This window comes from Erinaceus europaeus, chromosome 1, assembly GCF_950295315.1.
Source record: "Erinaceus europaeus chromosome 1, mEriEur2.1, whole genome shotgun sequence".
Classification (NCBI taxonomy): Eukaryota; Metazoa; Chordata; class Mammalia; order Eulipotyphla; family Erinaceidae; genus Erinaceus; species Erinaceus europaeus.
In genome coordinates, this window is record NC_080162.1 from 52,299,138 (window position 1) to 52,306,689 (window position 7,552).

The following is a 7,552-nucleotide window of genomic DNA, read 5'->3' on the forward strand; positions in this document are numbered from 1 at the left end:
TTGTATGCTAATAGTCCCAAACTCCTGTTGGGGTTACAATACCCATATATACCAAATATGGTATTTCAATGGTTTCAAATAGTAGAGAGGTACTTCACAATCTTGTTTCTAAGTAGCTTTTAAAATCTAGTGCATATTTTGCACTTATCACATGCCTTATTTCACACTACCCATTTATCAAATACACAAAGCCTAATGTAGCTTGTGGCTACCATGATGATTTGGGCCATTCAAACATATTAAATAGGAACTATTTAAAAAGATAAGGCCATATGTATACAAAATAAAACTATATCCACAGATTATGTGCACAAAACATACACACATATAGACTACTAGATATGTCTTACTAGCTGAGGACAAAAATATTTTTATCATCCCAATGCCACAAAGTCAGCATGAATTAATTCATGCAAAGGAAGACCTAGAACATTATCTAGTATAGTATTCACACTTTAAATATCAGGATTACTATCAGGTATTCAGCCTTTTCAAAAAGTTCCACTCCTGTTTACCTTCATTTACCGACTTTTGATAGTATCTGCTCAGGTTTCATGTGAAATAGAAGAAAGACTATTGTCCATGGGTATCAAGCATTTAAGAAAAGAGACACTGGGGTGGACTGCTCAGTGTAGGAGGAATATCATAAGTGCTTCTAGTCAGTGGCAACTATTTCAAAAAAAAGAGGAAATCAGGAAGGAAGGGATTGCAAAGGAAAGCTTTGTCTCTTCCCAGTCCAGGACAGAGTGAATTTCTGGAAGGAGCCGTATCTGACCCCACTGCCATCTGCAGCAATACTTCCAAGGAAGGAATTTTCAGGTAAAACTGTAATAGTCACTAGTAACCATTTCAACAGTTTTGCTCCTTTTTCTATTATTTCACTTACTTATGTGTGTGTGTATATATATATATATATATATATATATATATATATACACATTGATATACATATATATATATACATTGATTCAATAGGATTGCTCTGAAAGCATATGCCTTACCCAAAAAAGGACAAGGTATTTTATGTGACTTTTAAAAGTCACTGAGGTTCATGCTTCTTGTTTCTTCCAGCTCAACAAATTAAGAGAAAATTCATTCATTTGTCATTGAAACTTTGGCCATCTTTGTCTTTCTCAACTTCTTTATTCTCTGAAGTCTATTGATGTATAGTAATCCATGTAGAGAAATCTAATCTAAACTGAGAGGGAAAGCATTACCAAGAATAGTCCGTTGCCAAAAAAGTCTTTAGCAAGTCAAAAATTAGCTTATATGTTAATTTACTCAGAGAGTGGAACATAGGTTTTTCTTTCTTTCTTTCTTTCTTTCTTTCTTTCTTTCTTTCTTTCTTTCTTTCTTTCTTTCTTTTTTTGCCTCCAGGGTTATCACTAGAGCTCGGTACCTGTACCATGAATCCACTGCTCCTGGCAGCCATCTTTTCCATTTTTGTTGTTGATGTTATTGTTGTTGTTGTTGCTACTGCTAAATGAGATAGAGATAAATTGAGAGAGGAGAGGAAGACAGAGAAGGGGAGAGAAAGACACCTGCAGACCTGCTTCACTGCTTGTGAAGTGACCCCCACCCCCTGCTGGTATGGAGTTAGGGGCTGGAAGCAGGATCCTTGAGCCAATTCTTGCCCTTCACACTATGTTTGCTTAACCCAGTGTGCTACTGCCTGGCCCCCTCATTTATGCTTTTTTAAAATATATATATATTTATTTATTCCCTTTTGTTGCCCTTGTTGTTGCCTTGGATAGAGAGAAACGGAGAGAGGAGGGGAAGACAGAGAGGGGGAGAGATAGACACCTGCAGGCCTGCTTCACTGCTTGTGAAGCAACTCCCCTGCAGGTGGGGAGCCTGGGGCTTGAACGGGGATCCTTACACCAGTCCTTGTGCTTTGCGCCACGTGTGCTTAACCCACTGTGCTACTGCCCAACTCCCCCTCATTTATGCTTTTTATACGCGCAAAGAAGCAATACTAAGAAAATACTAACAATCTCACTTAACAGCTACTTTAGGATTTTTCTACTGAAACATTACATCTGCTGGGAGCTGGTTGGAATCTTAGGCCCTTCACAGACCTGTTGAAACAAGATCTGCCTTTTGCCATGTGTTCTCCAGACGATCCGTATGCACATTATGGTTGTACTGAGAAGTATCAGTTCTAGGTACATTTGGGTCAGTGGTTTTTGTGGTATTTATACAGCTACAAAGGTAGGTACCCTGGCATTAAAACTCTGGATGAAAGGAGAAGAAAATCTCTTATGGTGTTAAGTTAAAAAAAAAAAAAAGGTCTGACTACATTTAAACCCCATCCCCCATATTACTTACCTTCAAAAATTTACCTTTAAGCTATTATATTCTTGCTTTTATAGGGAAGAGTTCTAAATGGTATGGTTAAAGACTGAGTAGGAATTGATGACAAATGTAATGACTGTGCCATTTTAGCATGCTGGTTTTTTTGTTTTTTTTTTTCTTTTTTCCTTTTAAGTGAGGACAAACAGAAGCTGAGTCAGAATGTTCTTTCCTGGCCAGATGTCTGCATATGTGAATTGTTTAAGTGTGTGCATCTCTCTCTCTTCTCTCTCTCTCCGCTCTCTCTCTCTCTCTCTCTGTGGGGACAAATCGTGTCATCTTTTGATAATTAGCACACTGTCTGCACATGATATAGAAGTTTGAAGCTTATGACCTTTTTTTTTTTTTAACTCTCTGAAAGAACAGCCAACTTTCCTTTAAAAGTGTTTTTCTTCCCTAAGGGTCATATGACTCATCAGTTTTGGAAACCATGGAAGCTAATTTTACTGACATGTTTTTGGTTACCAAGGGATGAGTTATTTAAAACATTATGGAGAGGGCTAGCTAATAGCTCACCTGGGCAATGTTGCTGCTTCGCCCAGGTTTGAATTCAGCCTACCTTGGAGGAACCATCAGGTCACTAGAGTCCTAGTGTCTTTTCCTCTCCGTTTGTCTCTATTTCTGTCTTTCTTTCTGAAAAAGTCAATGTGGCAGTGAAACCTCTGTGACGATGAAAAGAAAAAAACACCCTTTAGAAAGGTGAGTTTCGGGATTCGGGCGGTAGCACTGTGGGTTAAGCTCATAGGGCGCAAAGCACAAGGACTGGTGTAAGGATACTAGTTCTAGCCCCCGGCTACCCACCTACAGGGGAGTCGCTTCACAAACGGAGACGCGGATCTGCAGGTGCCTCTCTTTCTCTCCCCCTCTCTGTCTTCCCCTCCTCTCTCCATTTCTCTTGTCCTATCCAACAACAATGACATCAATAATAACTACAATAAAACAAGGGCAACAAAAGGGAATAAGTAAATATTGAAAAAAAAAAGAAAGAAAGAAAGGTGAGTTTCGGAGGTCAGATGGTGGCGCACCAGGTTAAGCACACATAGTAAGTACTAAGCACAAGGATGGCTCAAGCATCTGGCTTGAGCCTCTGCCTTCCCACCGTCAGGGGGACACTTCATCATCAGTGAAGCAAGTTTGCACGTATCTATATTTCTCTCTCCCTCTTAGTCTCCCTCTCCTCTCAATTTCTCTCTGCTCTATTTAAAAAAAAAAAAAAAAAAGCTACCAGAAGCAGTCTATTGCAGGCACTGAGCCTCATCGATAACCCTGGAGGAAAAAAAAGTGAGTTCTTTTTTAGACTCATCCACTACTGAGGGGAAGGGTGGTAAAGCTTGCAGCATCTTTTCATTTCTCTAGGCAATATTTGTGAACAGTCTTGAACTCTCCTTTGCTTTTCTCCAGGAAGTTAGTTCATAGGCATGATTTTCCCTCCCCCTCCTTATTTTAAGGGGGAGGTGTTTAAAAATATAAACATACTACAAATGTTTCATAGTCAAATATTCATGGGTGTAAAAAAAAAAAAAAAAACCAAACAATGTTTCTCTGATCCTGCCCCTAATCCATGGAACTCCCACTTGGTGCCAAGCTTAAGTCCAGATTCCTGCACATGGTAAGCCTCCCGTGCTAACAGGTGACGGGTGACCTGTTCCCCATGACCGCAGATGTTCCAAGTCATTAAGGATGGACAGTTTGCTACACAGTACATACATTTCCCAGAAATATTTAGAATCTTCTCCCTACTGTTCTCAAATTCCAGTGATATACCTTAACATAGATTGTTTTCCCATTGGTTCTATTAAGAGACTTAATGGTTTCTTTACTCTATAAACATATTCTTTAATTTTAAGAACATTTATAATTTTGTTTGTTTGTTTTGTTTCTTTACCTGAGCACCGCTCAACTCTGGATTAATGTGGTACTGAGGATTGAGACTGGGTCCTCTGGTGCCCTAGGTATGAAGATCTTTCTGCATAATCACCATGCTATCTCCCCAGTATGTGTTTCTAATGTTTTAAAATTATTATTTATCTCCCAAAACTTTCTCTTTTTTGCTGCTTGAAATTCCTGTTATGTGAATACTGCTCTTTGGATTGAATCTTTTGTATTTTATGCTTTTTCCCCCCTATAGATGCAATATTTTCCTCTCTGTAGATATTAATTATAGCACAGTTGATATATATCAACTTTTCTGTTTGACCCCTTGGTTTTTATTTATTTATTTTGCCTCTGTTTTTTGGGCAAGAGCCTCAACTCATATGTTCCATGACTTTTATTATTTATAGTTAAATATCAGTTGCCATAAAACCTACTGGAAGTTATATGTACTTGAGAAAGTTTATGAACTAGTTACTGGGTCCCTCTGGTGATCACATGACAACCTAGCCACTTATTGGAAGAACTAAATGTGAATATGTGTGGCCTTTTTTTTTTTCCCCACCTTAGGTCAGGAGGTTTATCCACAAAGAATTCCTCACTGTCCTATTAAAGGTGCTGGGGTAGGGTTAACTTTAGTTATCAGTATTCTGGGAGCTAAGGAGGCAAAGAGTTTGTGGGGACTGTGTCTTTCAATATGCCAGTATTTGAATCAACCCATTTACAAGATGGCATCCCAGTCACACTTCACTGCCTCTGCTCTGAATGAGACCTGAGGAAAGGGCTTCTTGAACTTCTCTGACTCAGCTGTTGCCTTCTTCCTCCAGTCATTCGCAGCTAGTTTAATCCCTGAGCTTCGTCACATTCTGTACCGGGAGTGTGCTTCTTGCCACTCCTGAAGTTGCCATGCTTTCATCTCGCCTGTCTGCTAACTGGACTTACTTAGCACCTATTATTTTGTTGTCAGTTCTCTTAACAATTGTTCCCTTCTCCATTCTTTTTTACTCCTATGGATTTATACCTCCAACATTTTTCTCCTTATTTTAATGAGGTAATAGTATTGAATATATATATATATATTGAACTGAAACCTGTAGTCAGCTCTTGATTGGAATGGTCAGGCCATTTGTATGGCCTGGTTAGCAAAACTGAGCACAGATAATGGTCATAGTCAACACATCTATCCTGTCCAGTTATTGTTTTCTAAAAGTAAAATAAAATTTCCCCTGTAACAACAGTCCTGAAAACTATTTCCCCACTAAAAATAATGATAGTAAAAAATGAGAGAAAACATGTATTTTTTTTTTTTTAAGCAACTGCTTCATTCAAACTGTTGAGCACATGGTCTAGGATTTATCAAAATACATATTTACTGTGCACTTTGTCCTTTATTCATAATCAGAAGGGGAAAAAAATAGAGCAACAACAGATGAAACACCAAGCTGTTTGCTTATTTAAACATGAAGTTCTGCCATAATGGATGAGGACCTGGGTCAGCACTATTTACAAAAAGCACATGGTGTTTTGTTTCAGTGAGCAGGAAAATGTTGTGTGATAAAATGTGGTAAAAGTTTGTCTTTTTTATTTTCCAGCTAAGCATTAGAAGGAAATACACAATGTGAAATGATAAATACAAGTAGAATGAATCATCTGGAGTGTGGGGAAAATGTGCAACCCAGACAGAAACAAAGCCTTTTCCGGCCTGTTAAAAATAAAATCAAGTGCCCCGAAGCAGATTCAGTAAGAGCATGTGCGAAAAGGTTGAGTAATACTAGTAATCTAATGGTTTGAGGGTAGTTTATGCGTTTTTTTTTCTTTTTTTTAATATTTATTTTATTTATTTATTCCCTTTTGTTGCCCTTGTTGTTTTATTGTTGTAGTTATTATTGTTGTTGTAGTTGTTGGATAGGACAGAGAGAAATGGAGAGAGGAGGGGAAGACAGAGAGGAGGAGAGAAAGATAGACACCTGCAGACCTGCTTCACCACCTGTGAAGCAACTCCACTGCAGGTGGGGAGCCGGGGTTCGAACCAGGATCCTTATGCCGGTCCTTGTGCTTTGTGCCACCTGCGCTTAACCCGCTGCGCTACAGCCCGACTCCCAGTTTATGAGTTTAAAACAAAGTTGTGGAAATGGTGGAGATAATGTTATAATGTCTATGTCACTTCTGTTCTTTTAAAGTTATTCTTGTCATCACTAGTCACTTCCATCAGGAACATTATCCTAAACCCTTTTGAGGGCCTCTCTAGGCTCTTACTGTCACTCACTACAAACTAGCACTAGTAGGGACTGCCCCACTTTCTGAAGGGAAGCTGTGTCATCCTACTCTGCCACTGGAGGAAGACTGGTCCTGAAATGAGTGCAGCCTAAAACGTTTCCAGCTATGACCATTGACTATGAGCTGGGATTGATAGGTACCCAGAAGGTTATTCAGGCTCCTGTACTAATTATTAATATATGTGGACCCTGGGTCAGATTGTTGTGGTAAATAGTTCATTGTATTTACATATTTTTCAAGTTTATGAGCCACTCTCTGCTCAAACCCAGCTCTCAAGCTCCATTACCCACTAACACCTCCCTCCCAGATAGTATTTCAAGTCCACTTTCATGTAAACTGTTAAACTCGAGCAAAATTTACTACTAAAGTCCTGAGCTCCTAAGAACACCCTAAAATATAATACTAGTTTGTTTCCACTCTATGGTCTTTATTCTCATTGGCTCTAATCCTCCTCCTAGGTCATTTTTATCATTTTGTCCTACTTTATACCTTACTGCCTTTCAGCCTCCAAATTCAAGATGCTACCGTAATCCCTTCCTGACCTCTTCAGAAGAGAAGCAATTACAGAAGCTCAGATTCCTTCCTTCTGCACCCTGAAAAGAATTTTGGTCCATACTCCCAGAAGGGGAAATATTAGGGGAAGATGACCACTGTTTTTTCCCTATCACTGAGAGGGAAGGGAATCTGGAGAAAACCTGAGTAAGTCAGACCCCATTTCCCTTACTTGAGAGGGAAGAATATAAAGGAAAGACACCCAAAAGTTTTAATAAGTGTAGGTGTGGAGCAGAAAGGATGTGAAGGCAGGGCTGTAGAAGTGAATAAAAATGAGAATCAGCATCCACATGAGGTCATCCATTTTTGTTCAAATGGTTTACATGCTTCTCTGGTTCATACCTTTTTATTTTTTTGATTAGCATGTTAAAATATCGGGTATGGGGGAGGAGAAGCCTATGAAGAATACTTAGAGTGGGGGTGGGGGGAGGCCTTTAATAATGGGATAAAAAAACACTCAGAAAAAAGAAGAGGAAGAAGGAGAAGGAACAGCATTAGC